This window comes from Sinocyclocheilus grahami, unplaced genomic scaffold (genome assembly GCF_001515645.1).
Source record: "Sinocyclocheilus grahami isolate Dianchi unplaced genomic scaffold, SAMN03320097.WGS_v1.1 scaffold31.1, whole genome shotgun sequence".
In the NCBI taxonomy this organism is placed as follows: Eukaryota; Metazoa; Chordata; class Actinopteri; order Cypriniformes; family Cyprinidae; genus Sinocyclocheilus; species Sinocyclocheilus grahami.
Genome location: NW_015505210.1, coordinates 3,889,863 through 3,908,278, shown reverse-complemented (window position 1 = coordinate 3,908,278; position 18,416 = coordinate 3,889,863). Strand labels below are relative to the sequence as shown.

The 18,416-nt window shown below is 37.6% G+C and overlaps 2 long non-coding RNA genes across 2 annotated transcripts in view; both read left to right on the top strand.

Annotated features, from left to right (window-relative positions):
• Window positions 1–2,649: 2,649 nt before the first annotated feature.
• On the top strand, window positions 2,650–7,639 carry LOC107575182 (uncharacterized). Its single transcript, XR_001607818.1, has 3 exons — window positions 2,650–2,804; window positions 7,046–7,171; window positions 7,346–7,639. It is a non-coding gene; the product is annotated as an uncharacterized lncRNA (long non-coding RNA).
• Window positions 7,640–15,537: 7,898 nt separating this feature from the next.
• Window positions 15,538–18,416, top strand: part of LOC107575174 (uncharacterized) — a 54,662-nt gene continuing 51,783 nt past the window's right edge. The window contains exon 1 of the long non-coding RNA XR_001607817.1: window positions 15,538–15,594. This is a non-coding gene — a long non-coding RNA (uncharacterized lncRNA). The remainder of the gene's footprint in view (window positions 15,595–18,416) is intronic.

Here is an 18,416-nt window from a genome sequence, read left to right as displayed (position 1 = left end):
CTGAGAACCCCAGACAACCGATCAGGAGGGTGTCAGCAGGCCACCTTTCAGCAGGTAGGCGGGGCTTGCGGCGCCTTACCGGTGCAGCCAAAACTCTCGGCGGCTCCTTGCAGGTGCCGTGACGCTCCTGTGGGAAAGAAACCACTATGGATTCCAGCTGAAGAAACAGCTCAAATTCAGCGCCGTATCTTGCATGGTAGGCGAATTTGAAAGGGCAAATGGGGGACCGTTTCTACAGTGCTGATACCCAGTACAGTACTTGTTTCTGCAGATGAATAGACCTTGAAGTGTGTTGAAGAGTCTCGCCACTAACAATGAATAATAGGCAGATTATGTGAGAGCGCCTGTGTCAAGTGCCACACAGAGCTGAGTCGGCAACTGAGGGGCGCCTGCTGCACTTTTCCACCAGGGCTGCTCTGAATCCTTGAATCGCATTTACAGCTCACTCGCTCTGTGTGTGTGTGTGTGTGTGTGTGTTATGTGAGTATGTTGTGGGTGTACAGAAGCACAGAGCTCCTCTGTATTGTGTTGCGCAGAAGAAGGTGGAGCGGGAGCAGGCGGGGTGTGTGGTACGGGCTTGATGTAGGGGGTGTGAGCGGTGCCAGAGTGCTCCAGAACTGCAGGGAACTCCTTCCAGATCCCAGCTGCCCAAGCCTGGCTGCAAGCTGCAAGCAAGTGCCAGGCTTCTTTCGGCCTTCCTGGAGGAATTCCAGCCTGCATGGGAGGAGGAGACCAAGAATATGCCAAAAATAATGTCTGGGCCTATATAAAGTTGATCTCATGGGTCAGACAATGCTGAGTCATAAAGAAAGCAAACACTCTGGGAAGTTTTTATAGAGGACCCAATTTCATTTGTCTTATGCTATACAATGCTTAATCTGCTATACCTGTTATTTTTCCAAATTAAAATGGAAGGAACTCCTACAGGTCTAGTGCATGTGCAACAGGGTATGTTCTCAAAATCGACAAGCATTTTCTGGGTGCCTGAAGGAGGCTTTTACATCAGACATGTTCTTATGTTCAGCAACTAGACAGTGTGAAATAATACAATGTTGGGGTCTTGAAATGTTTTGAGGCACTGAAAAAAAGTGTGAAAATTCGCATGATAGCCAAGATGCAGCTTCTTCAGAGTGCTATACCATACTTTCCAAAAACAATATTTCAGAGAGTATGCATTAAATTGATCAGAAGTGACAGTAATAACATTTATAATGTCACAAAAGATTTGTATTTCAAATAAATGTTGTTCTTCTGAACTTTGTATTCATCAAAGAATCCTGAAAAAAATATATCATGGTCTCCACAAAATGTTTCTTAAGCAAATCAAATCAGCATACAAGAATGATTTCTGAAGGATCATATGACCCTGGAAACTGGAGTAATTGCAGCTGGAAATTCAGCTTTCCTATCACAGGAATAAATTAATAAATTCAGCCTTGGTGAACATAAGAGACCATCATGACTCATCCCTATACAGGTCAGTGTTGAAAATGGTACAAGTGAATCAGTGAATTCTGGCTTTTCTACAACAGAGTAAAGTTTATCTAAGAAGTATTTAATGCATTATTTGTCTAACAATCATGGGACTGAGTTTATTTTGCAGATAATTATGGCTTTTGTTGAGCTGATGGTCAGGATAAGCACGTGTTCCAAGCCATTAACTTTTGCGCTTGTTCTGGCAGCGGCTATACTTGTTTGGTGTAGCATACCTTGAAAACTATGACACTAGGGAATTCCACACATTGGCCCTGCCAAGTTTATCCATAGGTGTTTCACTTTGGACTACTGAGACGTCACTAACCTGCATAACAGTAGAGTACAACTGAAAATCTCTTTCATACAGAGAGGCCACATAGAACAGAGAATGTTTATATATATTAAATCTAAATAAATGGTAACAGTTTACAAAAACGGGATAGTTTACCAAAAAAATTTAAATTCTGTCATTTACTCTCCCTTATGCTGTTCCAATTCTGTATAAGCTTCATTTGTCTGTGGAGCACAAAAGACACTGAAAATGGTCCATACAGTGTCCAATTGTCCACATTGTCCATAATGTCCAGATTGCCCATACCGTCCAATTGTCCATACAATTAAAGTCAATGGGGTCCGATGTTGATTCAGACCCCATTGACTTTAATTGTTTGTACAAAAATATTATTCGAAATATCTTCTTTCGTATTCCACAGAAGAAAAAAAGTTATACAGGTTTGGAATGAGGATGAGTCAATGATGACATATCTCACTGTTAGTCCAAATAAACCACAGTTGAAAGTGTTACCAAATAAAAGCTTCTGGATCACAGAGGTGAAGTAATACTGTACAGTTCCAATAAAGTACACCAGATCATGGATGTCTGCTAAATCCTCTACAACTAAACACTCAGAAGTAACCTAAAAGATCAAAATATGTGCCATTATCGTTGCAAAAACTATACAAAAAGCATGTGCAAATTGCAAATCAACCACAATATCAGCAGACGCCGATTCATTCTTAATAGCTGTCCTTAGATTAATCCATAATCCATACCAGAAGCAAAGTATTTGTTTACCTTTCCTGAAGAGTTGCTAATTCTGATGGGCAAGTTTCTTTCTTGGGCATGTGACAATTGCTATTAACATACCACCCTTTCCTTTTGTGTCTGAAATATATCTGATAAGAATAGCCTGGGCTGATGCCGCTGGAATCCCCCGGTGCCGCCTGCACTGTTGACTCCGGAACGACCTGGGCGGTGATCATGGCACTTGGCAGAATGTATCACTTTCCCAGAGCTGCACAGAGGATGCCTTTCCTTTGGAAACCAGGTAATTCTCGCCTGGAATAAAACAATTGACCTGTGTGTCACCCAGGCGTGACCACACTTTAGCATTGTTCCTGAAATAAGATATATGTGTCCCTTTAGAATGAGCACGATTAGACTATCCTATTCGGCCTCGTGCGCTCTTTTTATTCTACATGCCACACACTTCCCCTCTATTGATGAACACGTTTCCACAATGCCTCCTGACTCGTCTGTGACGTTCAGGGACATCTAATATACACAGTCAAACACCTGTATTACATTTATCCTGTTTAGACCAGGTGTGGGACAGAAATGCTGATGTAGCTCACACTCAATAACAAAGAGTGCTAAATATCTGTGGAAATGGCACCATGTTGATGATTTTCCATTTGTCCCACTGAGTGCACCCAAATATGCTTTTTTCAACCCAGACACATTGTAAAAACATGCCTGTGGCAATATTTCTGTAAAATGTCCAGTGAGTGGTGATACAAAGGTGTTCCGTTTTTTTCCAAAACAGATGAATGGGAATTTGGCAATGTTTTTAGTATGTTAGTTGTTGTACATATCACGGCAGTTTGATAAATAAACCTAATCAATAGTGTCAACAAAAGCAAACGTGAGATAAAAACGCTTTTGGTGAAGCAACCATGCCATTCTCGCTTGCTTCTACAAGTCTTTGAGCTCTTTTATCATAACTCATGTTTCATGGGACTTGTATCTGAGTACTTTGCAAAGCAAATGCAGTGTTGTACCAGGTGAGCTACCAAGCAAGTTTACTACACCAGAAATGTCATACAAAATGAGCTGGTTATGTAATGCAAAGATCAAAATGTATTTGTTTAGTCATAACATAGTATTGTGCAAGGAAAGGTGCAAAAAATTGTCTCGAGTCATCAAAAATCAGCCACTGTAATTGTAGTTTGCGTGAAAAGGAACAAAATGTGTTGGTTTTAAAAAACATACAAATACATACAATTGACCAGTTTTTTAAGCTGAAATGAACACTTTTGGCAGGCATTTCAGCTTTAAAAAAGTGCAGTGAATTGAATGTATTGGTATGTTTTTGGAGTTTTGCAAAAATCTTCCAAAGAGCCTATGTTGATTTTTTTCTTTTCACATTTGACGCAAATCTGTACTTTAAATTATTATTTTGATTTGTCAGCATGTTTGATCCAAGTGACATGTTAGGTTAAACTCTTTGCTAGTTCACACAGATAAATAGAAGCTCATGATTTCACTGGTGATCAGAGAAGTGACTAAATACTTCTGTGTCATATACATCAAATTTCTGGTGACAGATCCTAAGCCAAGCCAATTTTTCCTGTGCTGCAGTTCCTGATGATGGTGGTGATAAATGTTCCGACACGCAGGAGCATGGAAAAACTAATTTCCTCCCTGGCTGAAAAGCACCAAGCCCCCAGAGAGCCATCAAGACCAACCGGTGTGGACACGGGGGCACAAGGGGGAGACAGAAATTATCACCTAATCATCTTGCGCTTCCAGATGAAGCCATCATAAAAACCATTCAATCACATGCAAATGCCACCAATATTGAAGATCTCAAAACTGAACTACAAGACACAATAAACTCTCAAATTACTTTGCAAAGCTCCCTCCGGCAGACTGGAGCATATTCCCAAGCTCTGTAGTTATTTCTAGCAATTAGCAGACCCCAACTGTGCTGTTAATAGTCTCTGAGGTGTGCTCTCCCTTCAGACCTTGCTTTGTTTTCCTGCCCACCGCATTGTTCAAGAAAGTTAACTTACAACACCGGCTCCTTTGAGCAGGACTCACCAGAAAGAGCCCACCCTAATGCTGGCACTGATGCAGAAACGCAGACAAATAGCATTTACCTTGAGCTCTCCTGCTAGCATGCTGAGAGCTGCTGTTTGTCTAGATAACATGACAGAGGAGGAAGGAGAAATGGAGTGCATGCGAGCCAACTGGATGTGAAGAATTAATCTAATATCACTTTGTTAAAGTATTTTACACATGGTGGTCGAGAAATAAACTTCCCAGTGTCTTACGTATATATATATATATATATATATATATATATATATGTGTGGTTTTTTTTTTATATATATAATAGTTTTAAATGGTTTATCTGATGTGAAGAATGGCTTATTTATCTGTTGTGCTTTTTTTTTAAATGATTAACAAACAAATAAATAAAAAGTAGTAACATTATGATGTAAATAAAACTGAAATTTGCAAAAACAAATTAGAAACATTAATAAAAAAAGTTATAAATAAAACAAAAAATTTAATTAAAAATAAATTGTTATATTATGATGTAAATAAAACTATATATTTGCAAAAAATCTGTTAAAAATGTTTTTCATTAATTAAATAAAATAAAATGTCATATCGTAATCGTATTCCAATATAGTAACTAATACAATTGTATTACCATGTCAAACAAAACAAAAGTACTGCCATAGCAAACAAAACAAAATAAAAAAAATTTAATAAAAAAAAAATACATTTCATTATAGTAAAGAATACAATGGTATTGTCATGGCACATGTGCAAACAAAACAAAACGTGCAAAAAAGAAAATGAAAATTAATTTAATAATAAAAAAAGTTATATTATGATATAAATAAAACTAAATATTTGCAAAAAAATCTGATACTAAAAAAAAAAATCTAAATTAATAAAAAATAATTTAATAAAATAAAACAAAACATTGTGGTATTACTAAGTTACCATAAAAAAATATTTTTTAAGGTTAATCTAAAACTTTACACGAACAGCTTGAACATGATCAAGGCATCTGAAAACCCAGAGGACCCCATTCACATTATTGGATAAACATTATGCTTCCGGAGGCGATGCGTCACAGCAGCATCCACTTATGATGTGGTCTCTTTTCCTGTCCGCTCGTATCCCCATGACCCACTGCTATGTTGTCCCTGGTGGTGTTTCTCGTAGGAGCTCAGCGTGCCACACGTTTGTGACTCATAGCAAATTGTTGATGTGGCGGTGCACAACAGAGCCCTGCAGGGTGTCATATGTGGCCCATGCATATAACAAGCTTCAGATAATGATAGAGTTGACTGCAGTCTGTAGCGCACATGGCCTCTCCCGGTTATTCTGAATAAAGATCATGTTTAGCATTCTCTTCCTTAGCCAGAAGCTCACCCGGCAATGCAGTCGAGTTGGACTGGAGCTTTTGATGCATGATATGACAGGATGTTGTCAAGAGTTGTTCATAACTCGCAAGCGAACAAGTGTGAGGTTTCGTTTGAAGTACGCAGTTCAGATAAACATTTGCATTGAGACTTCAATGCATGTGATGGTAACTCCTGGCACTGTCTTAAAACTGATTCCTGGTTGTGAAAACTCAGTGACAGCATCTACACACCAACACGAGGGGGAACAACATCCTCGGCGTTCTTCACAGGACTTCCCAGAGAGATTTCAGGGGGATACGGTTACAGGGGGGGGGGGGGGGGGGGGGGATAAACAGAGGAATGCTGCTCAGAAACAGCTGGAAAAGAGCATGATAATAATAAAGGATCAGGGTCCAGTACACTGCATAGGATGAGGAGGCAACAAGTGCTCCTTCAGAAGCCATCCAAAAATAAGCTGAGCTCGCCGTATAGGCTCAGGATAGGCCAAAGTCCAGTGAGCTTTTCCAATAAGTGCTCTTTCCAAATAATATCATAGAAAATGTTCCCAAGGTTAAGGCATTTGCAGAACAGTCACATTAATATGATAAACCTTTTTGGACAGCCATGCATTACCAGAAAAGTGACCCCTCATATTTTTGGAAAGATTATTTGTATCTTTGATTATTAAGTTGACAGATTGTAGCAAGTAAAAAAATGTTTGTGTAAAACTGCTGTGGCAGAAACCACTCATTCAATACAATGTGCTATTACTAAGGTATCATGACATTTTAGTCATTTTGTAGATCGTGTAATTTCAATGGAAAGTTCTGTCATCATTGACCCACCCTCGTGTCGCTTAAAACTTTTTCCAGTGAAACACTTAAAGAGTTATCATCAAAATATTAAAGCAGCTATTTTCCATATACATAAAATGCATGGTGATTACTAGCTGTCAAGTTTGCAATTTGTTATTTTTTTATTATTTTCACAGAAATGCATACCATGTCTGGACCACCACTCTGCTAATGCACTTTTTCTACAAGTTCCTACAGTTCTGTTTGACCGATTGACACTTAACTTAGTAGGCGATGATAAATATTGCCGTACCAAGTGAGCTTCTTGTAATACTGTTTCTCTCCAGAGACACGCCTGTCTGAAGTCTTGGGGTTCAGCGGCACCAGACATCCTCCAGTCCAGTATGGGACCCTCAAACAGAGACCATGCCTAATCTGAAGCTACCATTCTCCCTGCACCGCAGATTTTTACAGTAAGCTGTTTGCCTCTGAGCTACTCCACTCCATGACTGATGCACTTAAAACAAGAACAAAGCTAAATGTCTGCCCCGCTCTCCCTTGCTTTCTTTGCTACCTTCCATCTTTTTCCCCCTCCTTGAAGTTGCTGAATGCCCTGAATATTCATAACTGTGTTTTTTTCTAACAAGCATGCAAAATGGATATCAGAGTGACTTGGCTGCCTGGCAACACCAGAGAGAGACTGGAGAGGAAAATGAATGAAAATGAGAAAAGGACAGTGAGAGTCAAGACGATGCCCCGGACAGTTCAAAGGGTGCATTCCTAGCATTTGACAGAGGGTAAATGATGCATTTCAAACTCAAATCTATTTCCTCTGTTTTAACGAAGTCAACCGTGAATTAAAACTGACTCGCTAGAGATGTTGCTAACTGGTCCCAATACACTAAGAGGTACAAATTGTAAAAACAAGTTGAAAACATGCAAGTGAAATCTTTTAAGCTGCTTTTAGATCAAAATAAAAGAAACACAAATTGAATTGCAAAACCCTGCTACCTGCATACAATTTGTATTTTCTTCATAGATGAGTGTTTTTGCTGATCATGTAAGCAATTCAACATTTAACAATTATTCTTAAAGACATTAAACATTAGCAATACATTCTACTTTGTTGATGTGATGCATTTCCAAGAGTGAACAAAAAAAGGGGGGAACTGGATCATGAAAAATGGGCGTTGGAAACTAAAATGGAGTGAGACCTTGCAGACTTCCAGATCACATTGTAGCTTCTACCTGCCGGAAACTGTGTGTTGAAATGGGGACATGGAAGCTGAAATCATCTCAATGTATACCAAGGATAACACTTCTTTTTCAAATCTATTACTATTTGCTACCACTGCTGTAACCTTTATTATGTAGGTAAACTGGCATTTAATTACTGTTGGAAAGGTTGCATTACCTAAAACAATGCCTAAACTTGGCTATTTGGCTATTGGTTAACATTATTTTCCCTGCCAGCACAGACTAAATTATGTAAGCTGAAAAGAAAAGTAATTTTGTCAAGAAGCAGTGACACTATGAGAAAAAGAAGAATTGAATATTTATTTAATAGCATTTTAAAACTACATGAATAGACAGGAAACAGTTGAAATATTGTTATTCATTGTTGTTCATCTTTAGAAGCAATTATTCACAGATCTTTAGAAGCAGATGTGTTGTCTTAAAAAAAACAATCCTGTTATATTTCCTGTACTTAAACACAAGCATGCAGGTGTTTATACTATCACACAACAAATATGCAAATATGACTAAAAAAGATTAAGTTTTAAGTAAACAAAACAGAATTACTTTATAATATATGTAATATATACATTTTTAAATATGTATTTGTTTGTGAGGCAATATTGCTTTTATATTTATGGATTGTTTATTATTATTATTATTTTTAAAAAGCTAAATAAAGTTTCATAATTCCATAGTTATTATGTAACATTTTATAATAATATCAACAACAAAAAAACAAATAAATAAATAAAAAGTTTTATAGTTGCAGGGCAACAGAAAAATGATAGGGAGAAGAGAACATTTAACAGTCATAAATATTTCTAATCAGCCATGAAACTTTATGTAACGTTTTAATAATAATAATAATTATTTTTATTAGTTTATTTGTTTATTTTAAATGTTTATTAAAGCATTTGGGAACCTGAAAATATATCAGACGCTACATAGTTATCAGTACTGACAGAACTAATACAGTTTGTTTGTCAGGGTCTAAAAAGCACATCAAAACAGACACCTCGAGTCCTGTACAAAGACAACATGCCCACTAACTATCCTAGAATTCCTCTTCCACTTCTCACAGCTAAAGAAAGAATAGAAAGTTCCAGAACACAGGAACCTGCTCCCTAATCTGCTTTAAATCTATCTGGGCCACATTTATCTGTCTTTTGTTGCCATTGCTGAGACTGCTGAATGGTGCTGGGTCACAAGTGTAAGACGTCTATTCCTGCTCGGGCTCAGGGGGGTAGAGAAAGCACGGCGGGCTCACCGGTCTGATATTTTTGGAGGAGCGAGGACCCCCCTCCTGCCCTCCCTTTTCCTTTTCCTCTTCTCTAAAACCAAAATAAAGTATGTGATGGATGAGCGAACCGAGGCGACACCTCCCCCATCAATCAGACTGAGGCGAACCCCCTCACGGCCTCTAGAGGACCGATCCATGCTCCCCCCACATCACACACATGCAACGCTCCAAAGTACCCCGAAACAAAATTATGTACAATTGCCATAACCCAGACAGGAAGGGGAGCGGGTGTAAATGGGCAGGAAGAAAGAAAGAAAATGAGAAAGGAGGAGACGCGGGGCAAGAAAAAAACACGGCAGCAAATGGTCCTGGTTAGCAGCGGCAGAACAGAGGGGTCTTCTGAGTCCCTGGGCTATGGGGGACCCGACTCCCCTTTATGTACGGGGGCGTGTGTCTGCGATGGTGCATGTGCACACACACCAACTACAAGGAGGCAAATTCCAACAGAGTGGCGTCATCAGGAGAAAGGCAACTGGTGCAAGAACAACATACCTCACACCAAGGAACCAAGACACTCAGACAGTGTACAATTTGTGCACACACACTTATTCGAAGGGAAAAATGTAATCATTTCAGGCCCGCATGGTGCAAGGGGTTTTCCCCGAATTGGCTAATACAATAACAGCAAGGTTCTCGCCTGCCGCATTGTTCATTTTTTCAAGTGTCCGTGAGCTCTAACCACCAGCATGTGTGAGGATGAAACAGCATTAGCTCATCAACAACAATAACCATGAATCATAACAGTGAAGAACAACAAACAAACCTCCAGCAGATCCAAAAAGTCCGGTCTTTTCTGCGCAAGGCCTCTCGGAGCAGGCAAAGGCGAAGGTGCCTGTTGGAAAACTGTTTCCAATAACTGTTTCCACACCTTGCTGTCATCCAAACTGCGTGGCTATTATAAACCACAGAGAACAGAGGAACCATTGAACGATGAAAATAGATGGACTCGAGGTGAACTTCACAATAAGTGGCTGGAGTACAATGACATTATGGCCATGCCAAGTTCGCCTAGCCAAGCTCTAAGGTTGGCATCTCAGTGAAAGTAGGTAGCGTCTTCTTAAGGAATCCGTTCCTGGAGCTTGCCAGAGGACAGATCAGGTGCTGTTGGGGTAAAAAGAAGGCCAACACACCCTACAAGTAGATGACTCAAGGTGCAGTCACCTTAGCAAAATTTCAGTGAAATTTCACAGGTGAAAAGCTCTATTGTCTATTGTCAATAGTGTAACATTGCATGAAGCACAGCTCACACAGAAGTCATTTTCAAACCAAGCAGCTCTGTTGCTTAACATGGTGAATCTGTGTGACCAACTTGCAAAATCTGCGTGGGAAATTCTTTCTCCCTCAGGTGAAATTGGCGATCACGGCAATTCCTATTCAAATGACTTAATTTCGCCTACAGAAATTCTGACCATCAAACCATCAAATTCAGTCACAGTTCACACATCCTCCGATGGTTCCAAACCTGTGTGACTTTCTTTGTTCAGTGGAATGCAAAAGAAGATTCTACTATTATATATATATAATAATATTATATATGTAATATTTTGGGCAAGCAATTTGAAAAAAAAAACGTCATGCATTCCAATAATTTTACTATCAGCTATGGACATTGCATCCATTGCATACTATATTTTTGCACTGACCCAAATCAGAAACTCGGGGATCTAAGAAAATTCAGAGTTTCCTATTTGTAATTACGATTACCAAGATACTTGCAAAGTGACTGACTTGCATTAAAGGGTACTGTGACGGCCCCATTATACTTCAAGCGAAATTGAAGAATGATCTGGGGTGATGTCATTTCAAACAAAATCAGGCCAAAATATTGTTTGTTTGGAGTTTGTTTCTGGAGCTTGAAAAACTTGAAAAAAGAAGTTCACTCTAGCTGGTAAGCACCTTCGAAACAATACACCTTCTATGCAATAACGACCCAAACCATGATGCCCTAAAAAGCCCAGGTGACAACAGAAGAATCTGTTTGTTCAGAATCATAGGGGATACCATATATACACAACATTAAACGTTGGCGAACAGCTGCAAACATTTTCCATTTGAAGTGAAACATTCCTCCAGAAGGCCCTCTCTACTTCTGCAGGCTTCCTCTCGTTTCCATGTGGTATTTGTCCCCAGCTGAGCTCCAGATACTGCAAGAGCTGCAAACTTTCCCAAGAATACCATCCAACCGCATGGCGCTCCCTCATGTTTTCTCTCACTCTTTCTCTGTTCATCTCTCTCTTGTTCTCTTGTTCCTTCTCTCGTCTGACAGAACCCAGCTCGGCTCTGCGTCTCCTGGAACGGTGCTTCAGCAGCAACAGTTAGCATTTGTTTCGAAATGTCAAGTGACTGTTTGCATTTCCCGTAGGAACTGCCCTATCCATTTTTGTTCCTCATACTTGTCCAAACCTGGAAACATAGATCATTCTCTCACAGTCAGCATTTGCTTTATCTTTTTTTCCTGATGGCAAAATATAATCCTTGTTCAACAAATCACTGCTGTCTGGGACTAAAATGAAGTTAATCATGGTGAATGGGACTCATTTCTCAACAATTTGAGTGTGGTTGCAGGAAGAATGTGATTGTTAGTTGTAAATTGTCATTGGAAAGATGGCCCACTCTCACAAACGCTCAAGAAAACCATCACAAAGTCCTCCATCCACTAGAGGGCGATGCACATTAACCCCAAGACAGGGGTGAACACACCTTATACAGTGCTGTCATCTGATTCAGAAGCATTAATTTTTCCTCTGGCATGACTCGGCTCCATGATGAGTCTTAATTTATCAGGGAAATCAATTTCAGTAAAAAACATTTTTCCCCACGCCAGTCCGGCTGAGCCAGTAGTTCAGGTTTTATTTGCCCTGCCAATATTTTTACTGGCCTCACCACAATTGTTTTCTATTATTGTACATAATGTTTAAATAATAATAGTTATTATTATTATTATTATTATATTACTATTGTTATTTTTAAATGTTATTTTAAGTACAATAATATAAATATAAAAATAATAAAGGAATAATAATTATTATTATTTTATTTTATTCAATATTAATAATAACAAAAATATTATATATAACAATAGCAGTCTTTACTGGAACATAAACATTATACATAATAATATATTATTAATATAATAATAATAATACTATATAGTAATGAAGTTTTTAAAGAATAAAATAATAAATATAGTTGTCTATAAGTAACATAATATTTTTAAATAATAATAATACAATTATTTGCTATAAAATTCCATACTGTGCAAAAAAAAAAAAAGAGGTGATTTTTATCCCATTTTAACTATGCCTTCCTACAATTTCAACTAAACATCTATGCTAGACAATTTAATTTAACAGAACTTACAACAGTACTGTTCAATACATCCCAGAAAAACAAAATACATTTACATAATCAACAAACATAAGATGAAGGGACAATGTGTCACTGGCCCACCAGGTCAAGTGATCATTCCTTCAAATAGCCCAAACTCTCTCAAACTGGCCTAAGAGCATCGGGCCATCCTTATTATCAAGCCCCGATTATATTTTGGTCAACAGAATTTCTCTAAAGATATGTAAACTCAAAAACTGAAAGCTCATTGCATACAGGAAGTCCATGTATCTGTACTGATGCACTCATTGAACTGTAGAATGTGTGGGCGTGCATGTTGGCACCCAAGCTTGTGTAGATCTATGAGCTTTAAGCTTATTTATAGCCTCTCATAATTAAGACAATTTCATAATGTGGGTGTTGTGCTGAGATGTGTATGTTTGCACATCTATTTAACTATAAAATAGTTCTGCCAAATGGGATTACAGGAACCCATGACAGAACACCTGGCAAAACTATTGCTAAAAAGTCATTTTTGATGGGATTGTTGTCTTTTTGTCATCCTTAGAAGATGCATAGTCTTAGAAGAGACCCTCGCTTATGTTGAGAACTGACAGCCATATATAAACAAGAACTAAAGTTTCTCATAACAGCATGAAATCCCCTCATATCTCTGCAAGGCCTTGCGGTATGAGAGCGACTTGCATTGCGACTGGCTGAGACTTTTAACTCACCACCTTTAGAAAGTGAAAAGGAAAAGCAAGTGTGAGAAGACAAAGCTGTTTTCTTGTGACAATAGGGCTAATTAATGTGTCTGTGGCCATAAATAACCTTTGTGAGCTCAAGAAATAATGGCGGGGATGTTCACTGAGGGCATCCATCTATTGTAGACACGGAATCCACCTGCTCACTCAATGAAGCCACAGGGTATCCAGTGAAACCTTCTCATTGTGAAGAACTTCACGAATGTTCTTTGTTCATTGTCAGTGTGGTGTGACATCACTATAGTTCTAATCTATTTTGATGTGCAGCTCCCAAAATGCCAGCCAACTATGAAGCAAATATCACTGTTGAATACTAAATTCTGTGTCTACTGAGTTCCCGTTGACAGAAATAATATAGCTCTTTGAGCATTATTTTCTTAATCTACACTCGAATACCTCATGGTGATTTGATATTAGATATTTTGGGGGGCACATTTATGAAACAGCACATTTAGTTGCATAACAGCTGCCTCATAGAACATATTGTCTGAAGGACCTTCAGAAAGTGTCAATCCCTCTGCCCCACTTCCCCTCACATTCTTCTTCTATAGACAATTGTAGTCTTCACCAAAATAGCCTTCCCTTCCCCATAGGACTGCAGCGCATTGTACGTCATAGGATCACCAGCTATAGATCTAGATTGTAATGCTCATAAGATCTCTAGCTGTCTAGATATAGTCAACATCACAAGCTGTATGGATCTAGATTGATCACTCGTGAAATTACCAACATTTTATTGCAATGTGAATCACAGCTGTCAAGATCCATACTGTAAAATTCATGAAAGCACCAGCAATGCATCAATCTAGGTCTAAATTGTATCACAATGGGAATGGCCAGCTATTTGGATCTAAATTGTCTAGAGCTATCCAGATGTAGACTGCATCACAATGAGGATCATTAACTATCTAGATCTCAATTGCATCAATCGTGACATCACCAGCTGTCAGGATCTACACTCTTAAAAATAAAGGTTCCAGAAAGGGGTTTTTACAGCAATGTTATAGAGCAGTGTTTCTCAACCCTGGTCCTGGGCGCCCCCCAACACTGCACATTTTGTATGTCTCCCTTATCTGACACACCCATTTCAGGTCCTGGAGTTTCTTTTAATGAGCTAATGAGTTGAATCAGGTGTGTTTGATTAGGGAGACACACAAAATGTGCAGTGCTGGGGGGCACCCAGGATCAGGGTTGAGAAACACTGTTATAGAGGAACCATTCTGGCTTCCACAAAGAATTTTTCTTTGAACAGTTCTTAAAAGAAACATTTTTTCTTAGTGTAAAGAACATTTTAATACTCTAAATAACCTACGTCTACGTTTGTGCAATGGAAATGTTCCATGGATGCTAAAGATTTTTCACAAAACCATAGTTGATGCCAAAAAAAATTTTGATGTTGAAGGTTCTTCATGGAATCACTGATGCCAAAAAAGGATCTGTAGACTCCATCACAAAAGGGACAATCAGCTACCTACATTCTCAAAAATATAGGTTCTTTATTGGCATTGATGATTCCATGAAGAACCTTCAACATCCATGGAAACCCAACACAGTGTGTTAAGGTGATGGCATATTTTTATAAGCCAACCCAGACATTACCATCACCCTGGTTCCCTCAACAAAAACCCACAAAATATTTTTCTACTGGTTTCTTGGTTATTTTAGAAAAAAAAGTTCTGTGACAAACAAAAGTTTATGATTCTTACATGTTTTGTTCTTCAAGATATGAACAACATCATGGTTGCACGACTTCAACGTCACAACTATTAAGCTTCAGACAACATTTTCTCTGAAATTGGAGTTAGAATAGTTGGCAAGAGCGCATTTCTTGGTTTTAGGACTCAATTCTCATGTCTTTTCCTAGTTTTTATCACAACAGAGATAATTAGCCAAAGATCTAAAATGTATAGACTCCAGTTAGGTTAGTGCCATATTTAACTTGTAGTAGCATATTTAACAACATACGATTGTTCAGCTGATGAAACGTCTGATGAATCCTGCACCTGTAGGTCCACTTTTTTGCAGAGTTTAGTTCTAGTCCTAATCAGACACACCTGAACCAGCTAATCAAGGTCTTCAGGATCACCAGAAACTTCCAGGCAAGTTTGTTGGGGCAGGTTGGAGCTAAATTCTGAAGGACATCGGCCCTCCATGAGCAGAAGCATGTAGATCTAGACTGTACAACCTCTACATAGATCATAACAGTATCAACCCTATGTTAGAGTAGACAGTATCATCCATGGATCTAGGCAGTACCGCCCCACCTGTAAAAAAAAAAAAGTTTTCAATATACAGTATAGAAAGCCCACAGATACCCTTCTGTTGCAGTTCCCATCCAGCCAGTGGTGACTGACGGTAAAAGCACCACAGAAAGCCGATAGTTGGACAAACTGACTGAAGCTCACAGCAGCTGTGTGGCCACTTTAAGATGTGGTTAGGCAAGGGGGCAGGTGACATGACAACATAACAACAGTACAGACACACATGAGTGGTAAACTGACACACACAGTCAGGCAGGCAGGCACTCTTTAAATAGGCTTTCAATTCAGAATTCCCCTAAAATTTCAGCCCCAAGGCAAATAAACAGAAGGAAGTTAAAACCATATTCAAAAGGACACAAAATAATAATTTGCATTCACTCACACGCCTGTTGAGCACTGAACTGTTAAAAAAAAAAAGCAGCAGCATTGCTGCTCTCCAACAATATGACATGACAGCATGACAGAAATGATCCAGGATTAATTGCGTTATGTAATTTGGTGTCCAAGTTGAAAAATGGGTCAAAATAATAAATACCTTTTTATCATTTTATGCACTGAAGTGACCTTAATGATTAACTGTTTTGTTGATGCTCTGATATTGTGATGAATTCTATGTGGTTATAGCTATATATATATATATATTCAATATCCATAACCGCAAGTATGAGTCATGCAAATTTTCAAGTACAGGTGATTCTGACAACATATTCCTCGAGTCTTTGGATTCATCAACCAACACTTAAACAGGACTGGATTGTATCTCAGAGGTCCATCTATGTATGAACTCGTTTTAAATTGAAATTCATTCAAATGCATCCAACCTGTTGGCTGGAGCTGTGCTATCTGGTTGGGCAATCAGCAAGACTTCTTTATATGCCTTTTTGATAATTGCAGGAATGTCTGGAATCGTTATCGTTAAAGCAACATTGTTTCCTCGACTACCCGGTAGGCTAATTGTCCGTGGCTCATGCATATGTGAGTTCTTGTGCCAAAAAGTTTTATCGCAAACACAAAACAATACAGTTTTCATCTCTGTACTTGCTATGGACCGTTTCGTTTGCACAAAGTGCTCAATTTGAACTTTACAGTGGCTGATTATGAATCATGACCACAAAATGTATTTCAACAATATGCAGGTCTCTCTCTCAAAGCGATGAAATTGAATCAATGAAATTAAATTAAACTTATAATAAATATATAATATTTATATTTAAAATATAAAATATTTTCATATATTCATTTTTTTAATTTGTTTGAACCAATTAAAACGTTTGCAATATTAACATATTTTTTAAATAAGTATAATTTAAATAAGGCTGCATTTATCTGATTAGAAATACAGTAAAATTGTGAAATATTATTACAGTTTAAAATAACTGTTTTCTATATATATTAAAAAAATTAATTTATTCCTGTCAAGCTGAATTTTCAGCAGCTATTACTCCAGTCTTCAGTGTCATATGATCCTTCAGAAATCATTCTAATATGCTGATTTGATGCTCCGTAATTATTGATACTCATTTTTTAATGGTTCTTATTATTATCTATATTGAAAACTGTTTTTTCCTGTTCATATCTTTGTGGAAATCATGATACATTTCCATAAATAATTTTTTCAGGATTCTTTGATGAATAGAAATTTGAAGAACAGCATTTATTTGAAATAGAAGCCTATGTAACATTATAAACAACTTTGTCTTTTGATCAATTAAATGTGTCCTTGCTGAATAACACTATTAATTTCTTTAAGAAAATAAATTATATATATTAGAATTCAACTAATTAATATTTACTAATTAATATTAACTTATTTACATGTATAATAAAAGTAATTAATGTATTAATATATTGAATATTATATTATTGTTTTATACTTATTATTACTAATTAACTGTAATTAATGTGCTACACTGACAGTCCTGTTTTAAACCTGATGAGGGCAGAACATTTTGATTGACAGGTAAGGGGTTAAAACACAATCTTGCCACACTGTTTTTAGAACCAATGATGAGATCCTCTAAACCACATGAAGGCGCACCTGGTTCCAATAATTCTGAGAAAATGCCTTTGCTCATTCTCCATGCAATCAAAAAAATGAGTGTACAATGGTAGAGTGAAAGGGATTCTTTTCTTGTTTGGAGCAGTCACTCGTGCATACTCTTGGCTGGGGTCTGACAGCAGGGCTGCCTGACTGCAGTTCTCATTAGACTGTAAATATGATGTGGTTTGGAGGAGAGAGCCAGTACATATGGAGCTGTATGTGCGCCGCTGTCTGATGTGCGTTCAAAAACCACTGATACACACAGAGCTTCATTATATAGCGGAGAGAGGAGGAGAAGAACATGCAGACATGGAATGGGGCCGTTTTGAAAGGTCCAGGTTGACTTTGGAATAATTTAGCAACGGAGAATCCTGGTACCAGAAGAACTTTAACAACGTATTCTGTACACACTCACACACCAACAGAGATACTGTAATATCCTCTCCATATTAAGAATGGGTCACAATGGGTAACTGACTATCTAAATATATAACTGGATAAGAATATAAATAAATAAGAATATGTTATAAATAAATAAGAACCTTATATAATATCTAATATAATCTAATCTAATATAAATATTTACCTATGTATTATATTATTCATATATATATATTTTTAATTATTATAAACTTATTAAAAAATATATATATATATATGTATATATACATATAAATCTAATTTAGATGATCTGTCTATAAATAAAATAGTTTATCTAAGTCGCTAGTTTATCTAAGCCGCTTTGGATAAAAGCGTCTGCTAAATGACTAAATGTAAATGTATCTT